Raw genomic sequence first — 23,005 nt, 5'->3', positions numbered from 1 at the left:
AGTATGTGGAAAACCAGTTCTTATATTTTATTCAACATGTTCAGTCCAGCTACAACAGAAACCAACTGCTATTAACTAGGATTATCTGGAGCATTTGTCAATTGTTTATCTTTTCTTAACCCTCGAGAACTGTTGCTAAGCTGTTGAATATATAAAGAAAAGGGTTGGTATATATGTTAAAAGAGAGGTGAAAACACCAAAAAAAGAAAATTGAAAAAAGGAAAGGTGGACATTTTCTATGGCATTACAAGTGTGTAATCCACTTTTTTCAGTAGGTGAGCTTTCACTGAAATATTTTCTCTTTTGCTTCTTAACTGGCTGGGCATTACACTACACCACTGCTGATATCATCTATAATGTTACATGGGTGATAGATAGTGACACTTTAGCCCACAAACTAGGTAGTCCCTTGAATCTCTTTAATGGTTCCAGAAAGTTCTCTGGTTAAAGATCAGTGCCACATCTGTTGGGCAACACTGACAATCTCCTCAGAAGTGATGTTTCTACCATGCCTAATGTTTTTCTGTTTCTGTTCCTTAATGGTACCTTAAGGGTTTTGATGACCAGGGCAGAGGCACAAGACTCTCAGTCTAGGCCTGGCTATTCTGAACGGTATCACTGCAATCCTCAAACCCTTCCAGTCACCAGTTTCCTTGGTGATATCAAACCTACGTTTTTGGGAGACAGACCCAAGGGTCTGATTTTGGGAAACAGATAACGTGGTGCTAACTTTACAACCAGTGTACTTCAGGTACATGATTTTGATCTCAATGAGATCAAATTTGGCTGGCATGATGGAAGTGTCTGATATTGGATGACCCCTGATTTGGGAATACCAAAGAAAGTTGCACCTTTACCTCTTCTGAGTCAAAAGCCAAAAGCTAATCTTTTTTTTTTTTTTTTTTTTTGACCAGGGATCAAACTTACAACCTCATGTTTGCCAGGCAGGCAGGCACTTAGGCCACTGAGCTAAAACCCCTGCCCATCTAATCAACTTTTTTAAATCAGTACTGGGGATCGAACTCACAACCCTGTGCTTTCAAGGCAAGTGCTTATGCCACTGAGCTAAATTCCCAGCCCCAAATGAATTTTTTTTTTTTTTTGGGTACTGGGGATCATTGAACTTAAAACATCATACTTACCAGGCAAGTGCTTTAGCTGCTGAGCTAAATCCTCAGCCTTCTTTTTGTTGTTGTTTTAGTTTGTGTTTTTTGTTTGTTTGGGTACTGGGAATTGAACTCATGACCTCATGCTTGCTAGGCAAGTGCTTATGCCGCTGAGCTAAATCTCCATCTCTAATCTACTTTTTTAATCTGATCATTTTGCTTCTACTACACATGAGGTATTCCAATCTTTATTTTTACTATAGTATTAATGACTTTTTTATATTGTTGTATCATCATCACACATTTCCTAGTATCTAGACACTCCAAAATTAAATAATTCTGCATACTGCATGCTAATTCTGTGTGTAATTCACAAAACTACAATGTTTTTCAGTAAATAAACAAAATCCCTTGATCTCTTCAAGTAGCACTTTCCTGCAAACTTCTGTACTAAATTTCTAGACTTCCTATAAACAGGATATAAGAGTATCCACACATTTATTCATGTTTATGGCTATGTTTTCGTTCTCCTTGACTTTCTCATGTTATTTTAAATGTGCTTTAGATTTCACCAAAGAACCTTATATAAATGTTCAGTGTGGGGTATTTTTAGAGATATATTCATATATTGAATGATAACATCTTCAATGTGTACATAATTCCTTCATGAAATTTTTAAAAATACTAACAAAACAAAAATTTTAACAATCCACATGATATTTGAGACCTTGGGACACCTTACACTGATCTATTTCACTAGGTTTTTAAAATTTTTTTTTTATTTTAAAGAGACTAAGACAAAAGAACATAACAAAGAAGATCAGAACAGAACAATTTAAGCAACACAGTATTTCACCACAAGACAACCCGTAATTAACCGTAGCTACCATAATGTCTCTTTCTTTGAAACAGTTGAGCATACCTTCATATACAATAGTATCAAACATAACAAAACAGTATAAAACCATTCCAGAGAATGAAAGTATTACAGGGCATTCAGAACCAAATAACAGAAAACTAACAATGGCTACTATATTATCTCATTGTCCATAAAAACTGTTTTTATACTATCACGCATAATAAAATCCAATAAGATACAAAGACAGAATCAATGAAAACAGAAGAACAAAAGCATGGTAGGACTTCAGAGGAAGATGATATTAAATCAGCACTGGCTATTATAATGTCTTGTTTTCTCAAAATTGCTGTTCATACCATCACAGACAATAAAATCAAACAAACTAGGATAAAATCATTCCAACTAATGAATGAAAACATTATAAGGCTTCAAAGCAATGTAATGGGGAATCATGATTACCACATACTTTTATGTATTCTTAATTTTTTTTTGGTCTTTTTTTTTCTTTTTTATTGGTACCGGGGATCGAACTCACGACTGCCTGCTTTCAAGGCAGGCGCTTAGGCTGCTGAGCTAAATCCCCAGCCCCAACTTCTATGTATTCTTATCATTTCTTACACTAGGGAGACTATATGGTATTTATTCATGTGAGTTTGATTTATTTTGCTTATGAGTATGGTCTCAAATTGCATCCATTTATTTATAAATGTCTCAATGTGATCATTCTTTAGAGCTGAGTTGTACTCTATTGTATAAAAATATGACATCTTTTTTATCCGTTCCTCAGTTGATGGGCATTTAGGTTGTTTCCAAGATCTGGCTGTTACAAATTGTGCTGCTATAAACATGGGTGCACATATATCACTGTTGTATGATGTTTTCAGTTCTTCTGGGAATATGCCCAGAAGTGGAATAGCTGCAACAAACGGGAATTCCAATCCCAGCTTTTTGAGAAATCTCCAGACTGACCTCCACAATGGTTGCACCAGTCTACACTCCCACCAACAGTGCAAGAGTTCCTTTTTCCCAACAGCCTCTCCATCATTTGTTGTTGGTAGTTTTCTCGACCCTGGCCATTCTTTCAGGAGTGAGATGAAATCTCAGTGTGGTTTTAATTTGCATTTCTCTAATGACTAATGATGATGAACATTTTTTCATGTATTTATTTGCCATTTGTATTTCTTCATCTGAGATTGTATATTCATTTCAGATGCCCATTTTTGGATTGTATCTTTGAATTTTGGGGGTCTGATTTTTAAAAATTCTTTATATGTTTTAGACAGAAGTTTTTTGTCTAAGGAACAGTTCACTAAGATTTATTTCCCAGTTTGTGGGTTTTCTTTTCACTATGCTGGAGATTTCTTTTGACATGCAGAAACTTTGTAATAAGATGGGATCCCATTTATTGATTCTGGGAAGTATTTTCCACGCAGTTTAAGTCCTGTTCATGAATTCTCTAACTATGTCTACTCTATGTTGTCATGGTTTATGTTTGTGTCCCCCAGGCCTCATGAGTTTGCATTGTTCATATGTGATGGTTCATTGTATAATGCTTGGATTGATGGTGTCAGTGCTCCACCCACATAGGGATGGAGCCACGATGTGATGTAGGAAGAAGGTGTGTCTTTCTCTTTGCTGGTTCGAGTTTGCTGTGGGCGGCCGCCATGAACTGCAGCCCAGCCATGCCTGCCTGTCTTGGAGACAACTGAGTGTGGACTGAAACCTCCAAAAACTGTAAGAAATAAACCTTTCCTTTCCCAATTTTGAGCTTCAGGTATTTTGTCTCAGCGATGAGTAAAAAGTAACTAAGACATATGTCTTCAAGATTTTTACCTAATATATCTTCCAACAGATTTAGTGTTTCTGTTTTAATATTCAGATCTTTGATCCATTTAGATTTTAGTTTAGTACATGGTGATAGGCATGGGACTAATTTTAGTTTTTCACATATGGAGAGCCAGTTTTTCCAGCACCATTTTTAAACAGACTGTCGTTCTTCTGGTGAACATGTTTGGCCCTTTATCAAAAATAAGGTGGTTGAGTGTGTTTGTAGTTGTGGTTGTATCTTCTAATCTAGTCCACTGATCTTCAGATCTGTTTTTATTCCAGTACTATGTTGATTTTACTACAGTTGCTTTGTAGTATAACTTCAAGTCAGGGATTGTGATGCCACCTGCCTTGCCTTTGGTGCTTAGAACTGTCTTTGCTATTCTAGGTCTCTTCTGGTTCCAGATAAATTTTAGGAGTGATTTCTCTAGATATATGAGGTATGTTGATGGTATTTTCATTGGGATTGCTTTGAATCTGTATAACAGTTTTGGAAGAATGGCCATATTCACAATATTTATTCTTCTTATCCATGAACAAGGGATGTCTTTCCATTTTCTGAGATTATCTTCAATTTCTTTTTCACGGTATTATAATTTTCCCTGTATAGATCTTTTACTTCTTTCATGAGAATAATTCCCAAATATATCATTTTTTTTGGAGGCTAGTGTGAAGGGTGTGGGTTCTCTTATTTCTCTCAGTGATTTTGTTGTTAGGGTATAAACATGCTATTCATTTTTGAATATTGATTATGTATCCAGCTACATTGCTGGATTTATTTATTGTATCTAGGTGTCTTTCAATGGAGTTTTGGGGTCTTCTATGTAGAGTATCATGCCATCTGTAAATAATTTAACTTCCTCTTTCTTATCTTTACCCCTTTTATTTCTCTCTTGTCTAATTGCTCTTGCTAGTATTTCCCATACTATTTGAATAGCAGCGGTGATAAAGGACATCCTTTTCTTGTGCCTGATTTTAAGGTAAAGGCCTTCAGTTGTTGGCCATTTCATATGATGCTGGCTGTTGGTTTGCCATAGATGGCCTTTATCATATTGAGTAAAGACCATCAACTCCAATTTTCTGTAAGGTTCTTATCATGAATGAGTGTTGGACCTTATCAAAAGCTTGTTCTGCATCTATAGAAATGATGATGTGATTCTTACTTTTGGCTTTATTGATATGGTGGATTACACTTATTGATTTATGTATGCTGAACCATCTCTGCATGCCTGGGATGAATCCCACTTGGTATGGTGTATAATCTTCTCAATGATTTACTGCCTCCTGTTTGCCAATATTTTATTGAGGATTTTTGTATTTGTGTTCATTAGGGAGATTAGCCTGTAGTTCTCTTTTTAGTTGGGTCTTTCTTACGTTTCGGTACTAGAGTAATATTTGCTTTCAGGAATGACTTAGGAAGGATTAGTTCCCTTTCGATTTCATTGAAGAGTTTGAGAGTGTCGGCATTAAGTCTTCTTTGTATTTCTTGTAGAATTCCACAGTGAATCCGTCTGGGCCTGGGCTCTTCTTTGTAGGTAAGGACTTAATTACGTTTTCAATTTCATTAATAGATATTGGGTTATTCAGCAGTTTTACATCTTCTTGACCCAGCTTTGGTACTTCATATGTTTCTAGGAATCTGTCCATTTCTTCTGTGTTATTGAACCTATGAGAGTAGAGGTTTTTGAAATAGGTGTTGATGATCTTCTGTATTTCCACAGTGTCTGTGTGATTTTGCCTTTTTCATTCCTTGTTGCATGAATTTGAGCTTTTTCTTCCCTTTTTTTAAAATAAGGCTTGCTAGGTTCTTGTCAATTTTATTTATTCTTTCAAAGAATCAACTCTTTTTTTAAATTTTATTTTGAAAGTAGTAAAAATGCAACAGCACAAGACAGAATAAAGCCAATTGAGACAATGCAGTGAAAATGGTACAGGATTTCACAGTAGGATACTGGGATAGTAGTAATAGGTACTATGGTATATCTCTTTAACTTCACAATAGTTGTCCAGTCAATTAGGTATAGCAAAATCAAACCAAAAATAGGACATTATAAAACCAATTGTGAATACTGAATAGAGCAAAAGAAATATAACAAAACAAAACAAAACAATGAAAACAACCTTTGCCTTCAAACAGAACACAGAAGGAAATCTCCCGTATTTGCTGTACTGCATATGGTCATCCTCCCAAGAGATGCTGAGACACCTATCCCCAGTAGCTACGGGGTGGGGGGCAGGCTAAGGGTGCTTGATTTTCAGCCCGTATGGCAGTAGGCTCACAGCTAATGGTTCTCCTCCAGGCCCACACTGCAGGTGCTTACCAAGAGGGCAGGTGAATAAGCTGCCTGAGTCCCACTATGGCCGGATCTCGGAGTTCTGGTTCTCCTCCTGGCCCTCGCCACAGGCCAAGAACCAACTCTTTGGTTCAGTGATTCTTTGGATTGTTTTCTTAGTCTCTATTGCATTAATTTTTTCTCTGATTTTTATAATTTCCTCCCTTCTTTTGGCTTTGGGTTTGACTTGCTCTTCTTTTTCTAGATGTTTGAGGTGTAGCATCAAGTTGTTCGTTTGTATTCATTCTGTTTTTGATGTGGAAACAGTGCAATATATTTTCCTCTGAGGACTGCTTTCATTGCATCCCACAGATTCCTGTAAATTGTATTTGTATTTCCCTTTGATTGTAGGTATTGTTTAGTTTCTTCTTTAATTTCCAACTGTTACTCACTGATTGCTCGAGAGTGTATTATTCAATTTCCATGTGTTTGTGAGGTTTTTGCAGTTTCTTTTATCATTAATTTCTAGTTTCATGGTGCTATGATCTGATAACATGCATGGGATAATTTCAACTCTTTTGCATTTATTTAAATATGTTCTGTGGGGTAATATATGGTCTATTTTAGAGAATGTCCCATGTACTGCTGAGAAGAATGTGTATTCTGATGTTATTGGATGGAACATTCTGTGTATGTCTATCACGTCCATTTGTTCACAGGTGTGATTCAGGTCTGGTATTTCTTTGCTGATTTTCTGTTTGGTTGACCTGTCCCTTGGTGTCAATGGTGTGTTAAGGTCTCCTGTTATAACTGTGTTTTTGCCTCTTTGATTTTTCATTTCTGTTAATACTTTCTTTATATAACTTGGTGCTCTGGAATTTGGTTCATTTATATTTAAGGTTGTTATCTCTTCCTCTTGAAGTTTTCCCCAAACTAATAGGTAGTGACCTTCTTTATCTCTTAGGATCATTCTTGGTTTGAAGTTCACATTGCAAACAGAATAGCTACCCCTGCTTTTTTTGAGGGGGGTTTCTGTTGCATGAAGTATTGCTTTCAATCCATTTACTTTCAGTCTGTGAGTTTCTTTTTGGGTTTATATGGGTTTCTTGTAGACAGCATATCGTTGGATGTTGTTTCTTGATCCATTCTGCCAGTCTGTTTCTTTCAATTGGTGAATTGAGGCCATTTACATTAATGGTTATAACTGTTATGTATTGTTTTATTGTTGACATGTTATCTTTCTGCTGTTGCAGCAGAAAGATGCTGTTGCATCTTTCTATTCTCTTTAACTGTCTGCCTTGCTTAGTGGTTATTTCCTATGTGTATCTAGACTATCTTTCAGTATTCTTTGCAGGGTTGGTTTGGTGATCATGAAGTTCTTCAGCTATTCTTTGTTATGTAAGTATCTTATTTCTCCATCAATTTTGAAGGACAGTTTTGCAGGGTACATCAGCCTAGATTGGAAATCATTTTCCTTTAGTATCTGAAATACTTCACTCCATGCTCTTCTTGACTTTATTGTTTGTGTTGAGAAGTCTCCTGTGATTCTGGTAGGTTTTCCTTTATAGGTGATCTGTCTTTTGTCTCTAACAGCTTTTAATATTCTATTCTTATGATGGATTTCTGGGATGGTGGTTATTATATGGCTGGGTGTAGTTTTATTTTGGTTCTGGCTATTTGGAGTTCTATATGCTTCATTAATCCTAATGTCAGTTTCCATTCTCATGTTTGGGAAATTTTCAGCTATTACTTCTGAAATAGCCTCTTGATATCATTTGTGTTGAACCCTTCTGTTTCATTTATCCCAATCAATCTTATGTTTTTCTTTGAATCATCTAGCAGCTGTTGAATTGTTATTTCCTGATTCCTTGCTAATTTTAAAAGATCTTTCTTTTCCTGTTCACTAGCTGCAATCTTGTCTTCAAAGTCTGAAATTCTATCTTCACTTTCCTTTAGGTGGTTTTGATATCTTTCAATGGAATTTTTTGATTTCCTGTCTATCTCTTTGAATCTGCTTCATGTATTCTGTTTGTTTCTTATATTGTTCATCCAGGGATTCTATCTTTTTGTTTTGTTCCTCTAATTTTTTAACTGTGTCTTTTTTAGATGTGTTCAGCATGTCTTTCAATACTTTTATCATTTCTTCTTCCTTTAAAGCTTCCAAGAGTTGCTTCTTTACTTTAGTTGCTAGTATTTCAGGTATTTCAGGTGTATGGCACATATTTTCTTCTATGAACATGGCTCCTAGGTTTTCTTGGGATGGAATGGAGTTTTGAGATTGCATTTTGGTCTTTCGTTTTGTCATTTCCCTATATTTCCATGTTTCAAATGATGTTCCAAAGCTTCCCCTGGGCATGTTGGAAATCGTCTCCTATGCTCTCGGCTCCTAGAACTGAATGGAGGTTGTTGATTGTGGTCCAGTCAGGTCCACAGGACCTCCCATGCCACCTCCAGTGTTCCAGGAAGCTGGGCAGGCACCTAACCACTGTGGATGGTGGTCCAAAGCTCTCCCCAAGCAAGCACCAATGCACTGGAGCTCACTTCACATGCCCTCAACTCCCCTGATTGAAAAAGGTCACTGGTCGTGGGGTCGTCGGGCCACAAAACCTCCCAATCCTAGTTTAGTGTGGCTGGAAGCTGGGTGGGTCCTTGACCACTGAGAATGATGATCTTAAACTCTTCGGGGCCTAAGCTGGTATGTAGGAACTTACCTCTGGTAGCCCAGTTCCCCAGATTGAAAGAAGGTCACTGGGCATGGCCCAGCCAGGCTGAGAAACCTGCAGAACCCAGTGCAGTATAGCTGGAAGCTGGGTGGGTCCTTGACCACTGGAAGCGATGATCTTAAACCCTCCCCAGGCCCCTGGCACTGGTGTGTAGGAACTCACCTCTGGCAGTCCAGTTTCCAGGTTATGAAGCATTCTTGTGATTCTCACTGTGCTGTAAGTGGCTGCACTCAGAGTAGAGGCTTGCAGTTGCCTAGAACAATTGGCTCCAAGGCAGGGTGGCATGGCAGGGTTGCAGTTCATGGTGGCTGCAAACAGTAAGGCAGAAAGTGGCAAAAGAGAGCCTATTTCACTAGGTGTACCACTCTATCTTTCTTCCACTTTTAGGTTGATATCAGCTACAATAGTGTAGAAGCAGTTTTTCATAACTGAGGAAACATAAAATGTTTTTGTTTTGGAAATTTGGTGGGGGGTTTATGGTTATTATAATTACTTGTGGAGGTAGGTTCCACCTGTGGTCAGGAAACAAGAGGACAGGAAGTAAAACAGTTGCACAGAACAAAGAACAGTTCCCATTACTTTCAGCTTATACATAGTGGTATAAGGAAGATTCTTGCTTATAATTATGTGAGCCTACACTCTAACTCCATGTTAATTATAAACACAATAAAGACTTGCATAATACTGATATGTACTGACTTTTTCAAGAATGTAAAGTTTTAGAAATTTTTCCAAAGTTGTTTCCCATTTCAGAAAATTACACTTGTAAAAGAAACACTTCTTATTATACTTTTCACTGTGAAAACACACCTAGGTTTGCATGCATAATTGCCTCACAGTGACTTGGTATAAAGTACAAGCATTTGATTCCTTTATAATGATATCCAATGTAGTCATGCCTAACCATTTACATGTTAAAATATCTAAGACCTTATTAAATCCATTTCTTTTATTGCTTAATATGATTTCAGGTTTTCTCTTTTCACACTGGCTGCATACATAGATTATACTGTCTATTTTTCAGGATAACAAAATAGATGTTACAAGGTATTTATTTTTAAAAAGGGAGAACAATTGTTCTATAAACTTTGTTTCCCTAAAAATGAAGATTTGAATTAATGCAACTTACAGTTGATAAAAAATGATTAAATGGCAAAATACCAAAATCAAGATTGAAAAATATAGTACAGATAAAATAATTTATCAGCAGGCCTTTACTCTGTGCCTAGCACTTGATTACACGGAAAATAAAAAGGTATGTCTCTGCCTTCACAGAATTTACAAAGTAGTGAAAATAACAAGACAATAGGAAAAACAAAGAACTAAATGCCAGCTCAGCATGGTGGTGGGCACCTATAATCCTAGCTACTCAGGAGTCTGGGGCCAGCATGAAGGATTTAGTGAGACCCCATTTCAAAATAAAACAAAAATGGCAGAAGATATCGCTCAGTGGTAGAGTAATATTTCCCTAGCATGTGTGAGGGGTCCAGCCCTAGTGGGGTGAGAAGAACTAAATATCAAACAGTTTCCTTCTAACCCTCCGTGGAGAAAAGAAAATTTCATAATTAGACAATAATCTTAGGAACCCGAGGTAGACGGAATAAGGTAGACCTTCAGCTGTGCATTCCATAATTAACTGGATAACATCAACAAGGTCTATTCACCATGGCAAGAGCAATTGGTCTAACTGCTAAGGGGCAGGGAGGAAGGGTGCTATTACATACCAAGAGAGAACAGTGAGGAAGACGCAGACTTAAAAGTCACAAGAGCCTGAAGTTGAAGCAATGGACAAAATGAAGTCCCTGTAGACTCACTATGAGAGACAGTAATAGAGATAAATTACTTAAGATAAGTCTGACAGAAACACAGATGTATAAAAAGTCAAATACTGACCTCAGGTAGTGGAGATGTTTGACATACTGAGGTTAGTTAAGCTGTAGATTTGATGAAATGATCGGTCTGAATAAATTGCTTTAAAAGTCAACATAAATAATGGCTGAATCTCTCATCATCAGAATAAATGAGCTCATAGAGAAAATGAATATGGAGCCAATAGGAGGAAAACAGGGCCTTGGGCAATACTCACAGGTTAGAAGATCAGAAGAAGAGAGGGTAAAATAACCAAAGAAAACCCGTATTACTTTACAATCAAGTGATAAAAATATAGAAAGATTTTTTTCTTGCTAGGCAGGTAGCAGAAGCTAAAAAAAAAATTAATTCTTAAAATGGGGGGACACCAGGAATCAAACTCAGGACTTTGTGCTTGCCATGCAGGTGCTTATGCCACTGAGCTATATATATCCTCAGCCCATTTTAAGATAAAGAAAGTTATGGACTACAAAGTTGTGATAGCCCACTAATACATTCTCACAGAATTTCCTAAATTTTTAGGTTGATATAAAAAATCACAACCCTGTATATACAAGCAATATATACATCTTTCTACAAAGGGTCCAACAGAAAGACACTCATTACAGAAAATGGATTCAGTCATATACAGATGAGTCAACTGACTCATAGATGCTACTATAAACTTTCAGAAAATAAAAGTAAGCACAAATGAGCTATAAACCCATCATCAGTCATCAGAGAAAGTTGCATCATCATAAAAATTACTCTGACTCAATCAAACAAAGAAATTGCCTAAAGGGCAGTCCACTTTAGTGCACAGATTTTGTTGCATGCATTGCAGCAATAACGGCTGCAGAGATGACCATACTGTTCAAAAGTCATTCTCAATAGATAATATGAAACAGGGAGATCTTTTACAAAAGGGAAGGAGATTAAGAGATGGAAGAAGAAAGGGAAATGGGATGAAAAAATTAAGATGTATTATGTACACGTACCAAATCACCAAAAGGAATCTTGTCATTATGTATTGCAAACATGTACTAATTAGAAAAAAGAAAAAAGTATTCTTTATTATCCATGTCCTCTGCATAAAATGAAATTATTTACATTAAGGTTCTCAAATTTATGAAGCTCCTAGATTGTTTTAAAACAAAATTAATGTGCCAACATGACTAAGCATTTCCAATTTTAAGTGCTGATGATGGTTTTCATCTATGAATGTGCAGAACTCTTATGAATACCATGTTCTGGTTTACAGTCACTTTTCAGGGAGGATCATAATAGCATTTTTCTCCACTCTTAATGTGTATATGGTATAGGCCCACATAAGTGAAGTCAAGCACAAAGGAAACTTTTATGAACTATACTTCCCATTTTCACTTCATGTTATTCCTAAACAACAAAATACCTGTCATATTCCGTTTATATTCATTATAGTGGCTAATAATTTATACAGCCGGGCAAAATGACATGCACGTGTGTACTCAGGAGGCTGAGACAGGACAATCATTGTGAGTTTGATCATACGTAGTAAGCCTGGGATACACAGTGACTTCAGTGCTAGCCTGAACTATATAGTGATGAGATCCTGTCTCAAAAAAACAATCAAAAACAAAAGCAAAATTTGTAAAATTGCTTACACTTTCAGGTCTCACTATAAGACAGCGAGGGACTGCCTCCTAGTGGTGGGGTGATTCTTGGCTGTCCCTGGCCCTACTTTTGTTTCAACATCAGGCCTGGTGATGTCCTCCCATATCACCCTATCACATTCATTCCCCTCTTCCCATCCCATATGTTTCCCTCTTATGCTTAATAAATAAACCTCTAAGTTTCCAAGATCAAATCAAGCTAACAGGAAGTGTATCCCAAGTATAGATGACTACACTCCATATATAGAGGATTTTACCTTACAAAAAACAAAACAAAAACAGACTGCACTTCCTGAAAGATCAGGAAGACAAGCACGCTGACTTTTGCTACTTCTATTCAACACTGTATTAGAACTTGTAGCCAGAGAAATTAGGGGGGAAAAAAGTAAAATGCTACAATAATGATGAACCTTGAGGACACTACACTAAGTGAAATAAGCTAGCCACAAAATGTTAAATATTGTATGATTCCCACTTATTTGGAGTGCACAGAAATAGTCAAATTCTTAGAGACAGTAAAAGAGTAGCTATAGTGGGCTGGGGCAAGGAGGTTTTGGAGGGCTGTGTTACAATTGGTATACAGTTTCCATTTTGCCAGATGAAAAATGTACTGTTGACTGAGAACTCTGAATATACTTAAAAATACTGAACTGTACACTTAAAGTATATAAAATGGTAAATATTATTTGTACTTTAAATATATAATTTTTAGAAAAATAAAATACTTGGAAATAAGTATTACCAAGTATGAGACTTATGCTGAAACTTATAAAACACAGCTGAAAAAAATTGAAAAGATAATAAATGAAATGACATTCTATGTTCATGGATTATGAGACTTTATACTGTCAAGGATAACACAACCCAAAGCAATATAAAGACTCAATGCAAAATTTCAATGATAGTTTTTGCAGAAATAGAATGACTCATCCTAAAATTCTTATTAAATTCTATGGGACCCAGAAGAGCAAAACCAATGTTAAATAAGAACAATAAGCCCAGGTGTTGGGAACATTAAAGAGAAAAGGATAATAAGTTTGAGGTCAACCCAAGCAATTTAGCAAGCTGCTATCTCAAATTTAAAAATATACATATGTAAAGGTCTGGTGATTTTAGCTCAGTAGTAGAACACTTCCCTAGCATGGGTTCAATTCTCATTACAGAACAACAAAGTCAGATGACCCACAATTCCAATTTCAAATTGTATTACAAAGCTGTAAGTATATTTTAAAAATTTTCCATAACAAAAACTACAAGAACTAGATGAGAGAAATCTGAAAGCTCCTAACACAAAAAAATGTTAAATGTTTAAGGAGCTAGAAATTTAATCAGTCCAATTTGATCATTACATATTGTACACATATACTCAGTTATCCCATACTTTCATTAATATATAAAATTATGTGCAAATTAAAATTTCAAAGAAATAAAAAGATTTAAGAAGCTGACAGTTTTAAGAAGTTAAAGTAGAAAAGTCAACTGTAACACAACAGGCTTGCCCACACCTGTAATCCTAGTACTCTGGAGGAAGAGGCAGGAGGATCACAGAGCAGCCCTAAGCTACATAGTGAGTTCAAGATCAGCCTAGAGCACAAAATGAGACCTTGTCTCAAAACCAACAAACAAACATACATACAGGAACAAACATACTGCATGCTACATTTTAGCTACTAATTCCCAGAAACAACAATCAAAACAAATTTGTACTATTTAAAAAACCAAAGAATCTCATAAATGCTAAAATTGACACAAAAAATGCTTTCAAAAGAAATATACAAAAAATATATGAAGTGATGGGTATAATTCCATAGTGCGTGCATACATCAAATCATGTTGAACATCATACATATATACAAATATTCACTAGTCAATTAAAGAATAGTTTAAGAAAAGCTACAAGTAATTAAAATAATGGTGACTCTAGCATAGACAGACATACAGACAAGTGCAATAGATAGTAATAAACCTTCAAGCACAGATCAAATGATTTTTCATAAAACCTTCTAATCAGGAAAGGACAATCTTCTTACAAATAGTGGGGAAAAAATGGTTATTTATATGCAAAACAATTAACTAGGCGTTTAAATAAAAATATGCAAATCAAAGAATACTATCAGTAGAATGAAAAGCAATCCTTGGAATGGAAAAAATATTTATATATCATGTATCTGAAAAGGACTTAATATTCATAATATACAAAGAATTTCTATAATTCAAAACAAAGACAACAACCTGATTAAAAAACGAGCGCAAAGCACAAACACATTTCTCTAAAAAAGATACACAAATGGCCAAGCCCAACAGGAACATGAAAAGATGTTCAAAATATCAGTAACAATTAGAGAAACACAAATTGGAAACTCAATGAGATGCCTCTTCCCACTCGTTAAAATGACTTATAAAACAAACAGAAAATAGCAAATCTCAACAAGGGTGTAGAGAAGTTGAAACACCTGTGTATTGCTGGTAGAAATGTAAAATCATACAGTTGATATGGAAAACAACATGATGGTTCTTCTGAAAAAATTTTTTAAATTACAGTATGATCCATAATATGATGCATATTACTTTGGGTGTACCTAAAATAATTGAAAGTAGCAATTTGAATAAGTGTTTTGAATGTCCAGATTAACAAACAGAAGTAGTCACAATAGCTTAAAGGTGAAAACAATCTAGACTCCAACAAATGATGAATGGATAGAAAAATGGTGTAAATATATGTCATGGTCTAATTTGACTTAAAAAGGAAGGAAATTTTTATGAATGCTGTACTATGAATGAACTCTAATGACATTATGCCAAATAAATAAGCTATACACCAAAAAACAAATATTGTACAATTTCACTTACATGAGAATCTAAAATAGGCAAATTCATAGAATCAGACTGTAGATTAGAAGTTCTGAGACTCTGAAGGATGGGTAATGAGAATTATGTTTAATAAGACAGAGGTGCTGTCTGAAGTAATAAAAAATTTTGGAAATTTCTGGATGATTATACTGTGGATATAATCAAAGCCATTGAATTCTAAATTTTAAAGTTGTTAAAAAGAAATTTATAAGCTATGCGATATTAAAAAATAAAAAATTAGGCATAAAATTAGATTTTTATTTAGATCAATATAATATCCAAATAATCTAAATGCATTTATCCAGTCAGTCACTAACATTTTATATTAATTAGCGTTTACTGGCAATTCTTATTAAAATAGCAAGAGGCAGTATGGTAACCATTGTTCATCACCTTGTATTTTGTTTTTACATTATCTATTATTTCCATCCTTTTGATTTGACTGACTCTGTCCTGATATGTCGCATTTGGTTTTACTCTCTTCAAAAAAAGTAAGAACTGTGGGAGTAATAAAATACAAAATGTGTAATTATCATTGTACAAAAGAAAAGAAAGTGCTCTAAAGGTTAAAACTGCATATATGTTTAAGTATATAAGATAGAAAACCATATTACTGAGTTTTTTTGGATCATTGAACAAAACTGTTTGCACTCTCACTGTTTGAAAGTCCACTTTATATGCTTCAATTTTGTAACTTGAACAACTATTTCTAAGATGAGAATATGTAATCTATTAATCTAGTGATTTCTTACTGTTTATTTTTTAAATTTTGTATTACTTGTACCCTTTTTCTGTTTTTTTTTCTTTTTCTCCTTAAATAAAAAAAAATTTGCAGTTACACGACAGGCCCTTTAAATTGATAAAGACACATATGTACAACATAGTAACAATATGAATAATAGCAAATTTTTAGTATTTGTAATGTTCCTAACAAACTTATGAGGTAATTGATATTATTTTCATTTTACAAATAAAGAAACTGAAGCTTAAAGAGAATAAGTACCTTATGAAAAAGATCACAATGCTCAACTCTACATTAACCATTATTTTGCCAATAACATATTTGTTACTATTGAGGTACTTAACCAGTGCAATTGTATTTAATGTGAATTCTTAGTCATCCAGGATTTTAGTAATGTTTACACAAAGACCTAAAGGTTCAGTAAGAATTTGATGGTGGGGGCATGAATATATAAAACTTTTTTTTAAATGTTTCTAATAATAAAAGCAAAAAGCACAGAAGAAAAACAGTTAAATTCAGGAAACTTCAAGCAGGTTAGTAAAGGTAGAATTTAATTTTCCGAGGGTGTATTGCCAGAGATGAGACTGGAGCAATAAGGAAAAAAGAGAGGGGATTTGTTTGGGTTTTATTATTGTAAAGGAAAAAAAATCACAAAGTTTAGTAGTTAAAAGAAAGCACTATTTTATTATCTCTTATTAGTATGTGGACTCACTGGGCTCAGTTACATGTCTTAATAGCCGCATGTGATTCTCCCTGGGGCTGAAATCATGGTGGGCAAGGGAGGATTTGGGTGTAGAACACTTAAGATGGCTCTTTCAAGGGGTACAGTAGCTTGCTAGGAACATCTAGACAGCTGGATTCACTTTAGATGCTAGGGTGCTGGCGCCTTTCTCTCTCCATTTAGTTAAAGGTGCTTTCTTTCTAAATGGTTCTCCATAAGAGCAGCTGTATTTATGAGGAACTTCAGGAACAAAAGTTGAAGTAATGGAGCATTTCTAAGGCTTGGATCTAGCACAATATCAATTCTGCCATATTTCAATTCTTTTTTTTTTTTTTTTTTTTTTTTAAAGAGAAAAAATAGAGAAGGGCTGGGGATTTAGCTCAGCGGCACAAGTGCCTGCCTGGCAACTATGAGGTCGTATCACAAAAAAAAAAAAAAAAAAAAAAAAAGTTAAAAAATAGATCCAGGCCTCATCAGGAGGTGATCCCCACCTGGAAACTAGTACCATTGATGAGTCACCGACAGAGTGGGCACAGGCAAACCCAAGCCTCTATCCCATGATTCAGTGCAACTTAAGAACTGTGGGGGAGAGAGAACCAGCACTCACCAGGAAGTGATCCCTGCCTGGAAACCGTATCATTTTCAGTTTTGTTGAGTTGGGTTTTATTATCATTTGTTTTGTTTGATTATGTTAAAACTGATGGTATGAGTAGCTATTTAAAAGAAAGCAGCACATATTATGGTAGCCATTTTGAATTGGACTGGCTTATTTTGAAGTCCTTTACTGCATTCATTGTTTTGTTTTTATTGTTTCTATTCTATTTTGTTCTGTTCAATTTTTACTATGTCTGAAGGTATGTGCAGCTATTTTGAAGACAACAAAAGGCATTATGGTAGCTGTTGTTGATTTCATAAGGGTCTGAAGTCCTATATCACTTACACTGGTTTATTTTGATTGGCTTTATTCTGTTTTATCTTCCGTGGTTTTATTCTCTTTAAAATAAAAATTTTCTTAAAAAAAGAAAAGTAAAAAAGCAAACAAAAAAACAAAACCTACAAAAAACACAATAGCAGGCAGTCGTGAGTTCGATCCCTGGTATTGATAAAAACGAAAAAGACAAAAAAAAATCTAAATGGATCAAAGATCTAAATATTTAAACAGAAACACTAAATCTATTGGAAAACAAATTGGGTGAAAACCTTGAAGACATAGGGGTAGGTAGAGAATTCATGAACAGGAATCAAACCGCGTGGGAAATACTTCCCAGAAACAAAAACTAGGATCACGTCTTATTACAAAGTTTCTGCACGTCAAAAGAAATCTCCAGCATAGTGAAAAGAAAACCCACAAACTTGGAAATAAATCTTAGTGAACTGTCCCTCAGACAAAAAACTTCTGTCTAAAACATATAAAGAATTTAAAAATCAGACCCCCAAAATTCAAAGATACAATCCAAAAATGGGCATCTGAGATGAATACACAATTCTCAGATGAAGAATACAAATGGCAAATAAATACATGAAAAAATGTTCATCATCATTAGTCATTAGAGAAATGCAAATTAAAACCACACTGAGATTCCATCTCACTCCTGAAAGAATGGCCAGGATCGAGAAAACTACCAACAACAAATGATGGAGAGGCTGTTGGGAAAAAGGAACTCTTGCACTGTTGGTGGGAGTGTAGACTGGTGCAACCATTGTGGAGGTCAGTCTGGAGACTTCTCAAAAAGCTGGGATTGGAAGTCCCATTTTTTCCAGCTATTCCACTTCTGGGCACATTCCCCGAAGAACTGAAAACATCATACCACAGTGATATATGTGCACCCATGTTTATAGCAGCACAATTTGTAACAGCCAGATCTTGGAAACAACCTAAGTGTCCATCAGCTGAGGAATGGATAAAAAAGATGTGGTATTTTTATACAATGGAGTACTACTCAGCTATAAAGAATGATCACATTGAGATATTTAAAAATAAATGGATGCAGCTTGAGACCATATTCATATGTGAAATAAACTCACATGTATAAATACCGAATTGTTTCCCTAGTGTAAGAAATGATAAGAATACATAAAAGTATGTGGTAATCATTATTCCCCATTATATTGCTTTGAGGATTTATAATGTTTTCATTCATTAGTGGGAATGGTTTTATTCTGGGTTGTTTGATTTTATTGTCTTTGATGGTATGAACAGCTATTTTGAAGAAAATAAGGCATTATAATAGCTAGTGCTGATATAATATCATCTTCTTTTGAAGTCCCACCAAGCTTTTGTTCTTCTGTCTCCATTGGTTTTATCATGTTGTATCTTATTAGATTTTATTATATGTGATAGTATAAACAAAATTTTATGGACAAGGAGATAATATAGTAACCATTGTTCATTTTCTGTTAGTTGGTTCTGAATACCCTGTAATACTTTCATTCTCTTGAATGGTTTTACACTGTCTTGTTATGTTTGATACTATAGTATATGAAGGTATACTCAAATATTTCAAGGAAAGAGACAGTATGGTAGCTACTGTTATATCAGGTTGTCTTGGAGTGAAAGACTATGTTGCTTAAATTGTTCTGTTCTGACCTGTTTTGTTATTTTCTCTTTTATTTTAATCTTTTTTTAAAATCAAAAATTAAAAATATTTTAAAAAACAAAATGATAGAAATCTAACAGTGCTTGTTATATTACATATTTTTATCCTCAAAATAGTTGCTCACATCACCAAATAGAGGCAAATAATATGAACACATTTCAATTCTTTAAGTGAATGACAGGATCAGCTCATATCCAATATGGGAGGAGACTACACAGGGGTATCAATCCTAAGAGATGTGGTTCAGTGGGGACCACCTCAGAATTTACAGAACTACTGGGGATATAGCTCAGTGGCCTAAGCACTTGCCTGGGAAATGCAAGGTTCTGAGTTCGATTTCCGGTACCAAACGAATTATAGAAGCAAAACTGGGCAAAAAGGGGCAGCCAGCATGGACAGAGAGAGTCAGCAGGTCTGCCTCTGCCTGCAGCCACCACCACCAAAAGGCTCTTTCCTGTGGGCAGCCAGCACAGGCAGAAAAAAACAGAAGATCCACCTCTGCCTGCTGGCCACCGCCACCAATAGGCTTCTTTCTGCAAGCAGCCAACAAAAGCAGGCACATGCAGCCAGATAAGCACCTGTAGGTCACCATTTAAGGCCCTTGGTTCCTTCGGGCAGCTATCACCCACTGAGAGAATCAGACAGATACACCTGTGTGCCAGCCACCATTGTGGGAGTCCTGGTATAAACACGCAGGCTGAGAGAAGCAGCCCCACCTCCATGCACCCTTGGCAATCAGGGAAGCCCATTTAGCTGCACAGGTCTGGAGAAGCCCACCCCACGCTCTGCTACCTCCTTGTAAGTATGGGGTCAGAGGAACCCAGGTGCCTATTCCCATTCCCCTATAGCACCAAGGGGCTGCCAAAGTGGGAAGTGCCTGAGGCCCCACAACCAGCTTGTTGGGAGGAACTCAGGAAAATGTCAAGACCAAGGAGCAAAAGGCAATCTCAGACCTCCAGCCCACACAGAACAAGTCTGGACAATACAGTCATTGAAAAAAATGGAAGTCACACACCTGAAATCTCTGAGAGGATATAGCAACTGAAATAAAGAAACAACTACATGAGATTGTAAAGCAATCAGAAATGTTTCAGGCAAAAGAAGAAATCACAAACATAATGAAAGAATTACACAGTGCATCTAAAGAAGACATAGATAAAAAAAAAAGAAGAACATAGGAAAATGATGGAAACCTTGAATGAACAATATAGAAAAAAATTACAATGCATGATTCAGAGAGAGATCCAGGAAATTAAAAAGTAATCAAAAACTGGCAAAACTGCTTGAAAGAGACTGAAGATAGACTTTCACATCTTGAAGACAGGATTCCAGCTAGAGATCATGAAAAGAAAGATCTCTTGAAAATAACAAAGAATCAGGAAATAACAATTCTACAGCTGCAAGATGACACAAAGAAACATAGTTTAAGAATGACAAGTATCAGTGAAAAGGCAGGGATCAACACAAATGACATAAAAAGACTATTTACAGAAGTAATAACAGAAAACTTCCCAAATATGGGAAAAGGATCCAGCATACACATAAGCAAGGCACACAGAACTCCAACCAGCTATAATCAAAATAAATCTACACCCAGATATGCAATAATCAAGATTCCAGAAATTCAACACAAGAATAGAATATTAAAAGCTATTAGAGAGAAGAAACAGATTATCTATAAAAGAAAATCAATCAGAATCACGGCAGACTTGTCAACACAAACCATCAGTGAAGAAGAATTTGGAGTGAAGTGTTTCAAATCCTGAAAATAAACTTCCCATTCAGACTGATGTATCCTACAAAACTTTCAAAATTGATGGAAAAATAAGATACTTCCATGATAAAGAACAACTGAAGGAATTCATGACCACCAAACCAACTCTACACAGAGTGCTAAAGGATGTTCTAGAGAGAGAGAAAGATGACCGTGGTTCCAGAAATAGTAGCAGAGGAGGATCACCAAACAAAACAGGCAATTGAATGAAGGGGAAAAGTGGAGGGCCAATAGCAGGAGGATAGCATGGCAGAGACAAACCAAGTATGTTGATTGTAATCATTAATGTAGATGACCTCAATTCACCAATAAAAGGAAACAAGGAGAGTGGATCAAGAAATAAGATCTATCAATATACTGTATACAAGAAACATATTTAACTGGAAAGGGAATTCACAGAATGAAAATCCGAGGAGAGAAAACAATTGTTCCATACAACAGGAGACCAGAAAAAAAGCAAGGGTAACTTGCCCATCAACTGCTGAATGGATAAGAAAGATATTTTTCATACAGTGGAAAGCTACCAGCTACCAAGTAGAATAATCTTGAGGCTACTGTAGGTAAATGGATGCATCTGGAGGTCATGTTCATGGGCAAAACAGTTTGAACTCAATATGGGTAAACCCTAGTATAAAAAGCAGAAGGAGTTAACAGGATCCAAAAAGCTCAATAAATACTGTAGAAGTGATAGGGAGGAAACACCTGGGAGGGAAAGATAGTAACTACTATTAATTTCTTACTGTCTTATCCTGAACGCTTATATTGTGCTCACAATTTTGTTAGGTTTGGCTTTGTTCTGTCATATTTTGTTAGATTTTACTTTGTCTGATGGTATGGACAGTAATTTTGAACACAATGGGATGTATTATGGTAATCATGTGTTGCTTTCCCATTATCTTCTTAAAAGACTTATAATGCTTTCATTCGTTTAATTGGTTTATTCTGTTTGTTTTGTTTTGTTTGATTTTATTATGTGTGATAGTATGAACAGCTATTTTGAAGAAACCAAGACATTATGGTAGCCATTGTTGATTTCCTATCATCTTGTTTTGAAGTCCTAACATGCTTTTGTTCTTGTTTTGATTGGTTCTATCCTGTTGTTTTATTTGATCTTATGTGTGATGGTATGACCAACTTTTTTGAGGAAAATGAGATATTATAATAGTCATTGTTCATTTCATGTTACCTGGTTTTAAAATCCTATAATGCTTTAATTCTATTGATTGGTTTTATACAATTTGTTATGTTTGATATTATTGTGTGTGAAGGTATGGACAACTATTTCAAAGAAAACAAGTGACATTATGGTAGCCACTGTTGATATTCTGTTGTCTTGTTTTGAAATCCTGGGTTGCTTACATTGTTCTTCTCAGATTTGCTTTGTTCCGTTTTGTTTTATTCTTTTTAAAATAAAATTTTTTTCAAGTGGGAAAGAGGCAATCATTAGTTACAGGAATAGATGAATAGAATTATGAAAGTAACATTTTGTATTTGTACTTGAAATATGAACAGATAAACATAACTAAGAGCTTTTAGTTTTGCATTGTATATCCCTCCCCTTTCTTCCAATTACCTGCATCTTAGTTGAATTTCTCTGAGTAGCTCTGAATAAGACTCCTCCTCTATTCAGCCATATTGTCTTTCCAAGAGCTTTCAGTAATGAACAATGATTAACTGTCAATGAGAAGTGAAGAAGGACCAAGGTGGAAAGAATGTAGATAACTGGTTTCCTTCTTGGATTTAGGGTTGATAGATTTGTTATTCATTTATATAAGTGTGGTATCTGGATTAGAAAGAAAGAAATTGTGTCTAAAGTTCCAGGTTTGGGCCTGGGGTTTAGCCAAGTGGCACAAGTCCCTGCCTAGCAAGTACAAGGTTGTAAATTCAATCCTCAATACAATAAGTAAGTAAAAATTAAATAAAAAATAAAAAGATCCAGGTTTGAAGTTAGACAGAGCAACTGAAAATATGATAGTGAATGAATTTACCCACGGACAGTATATAAAGTTGAAGACAATGCTTGACAGGAGTCC

At 35.4% G+C, this 23,005-nt stretch overlaps 1 pseudogene; it reads right to left on the bottom strand.

Moving 5' to 3' along the window:
* Window positions 1-310: 310 nt before the first annotated feature.
* On the bottom strand, window positions 311-4,449 carry LOC100735359 (large ribosomal subunit protein uL11-like; annotated as a pseudogene).
* Window positions 4,450-23,005: the final 18,556 nt, after the last annotated feature.

This window comes from Cavia porcellus, unplaced genomic scaffold, assembly GCF_034190915.1.
Source record: "Cavia porcellus strain 051 isolate PalLab524CR breed Dunkin Hartley unplaced genomic scaffold, mCavPor4.1 scaffold_18, whole genome shotgun sequence".
Classification (NCBI taxonomy): Eukaryota; Metazoa; Chordata; class Mammalia; order Rodentia; family Caviidae; genus Cavia; species Cavia porcellus.
The sequence above is the reverse complement of the archived record's forward strand: the minus strand, read 5'-3'. Positions and strand labels throughout refer to the sequence as shown.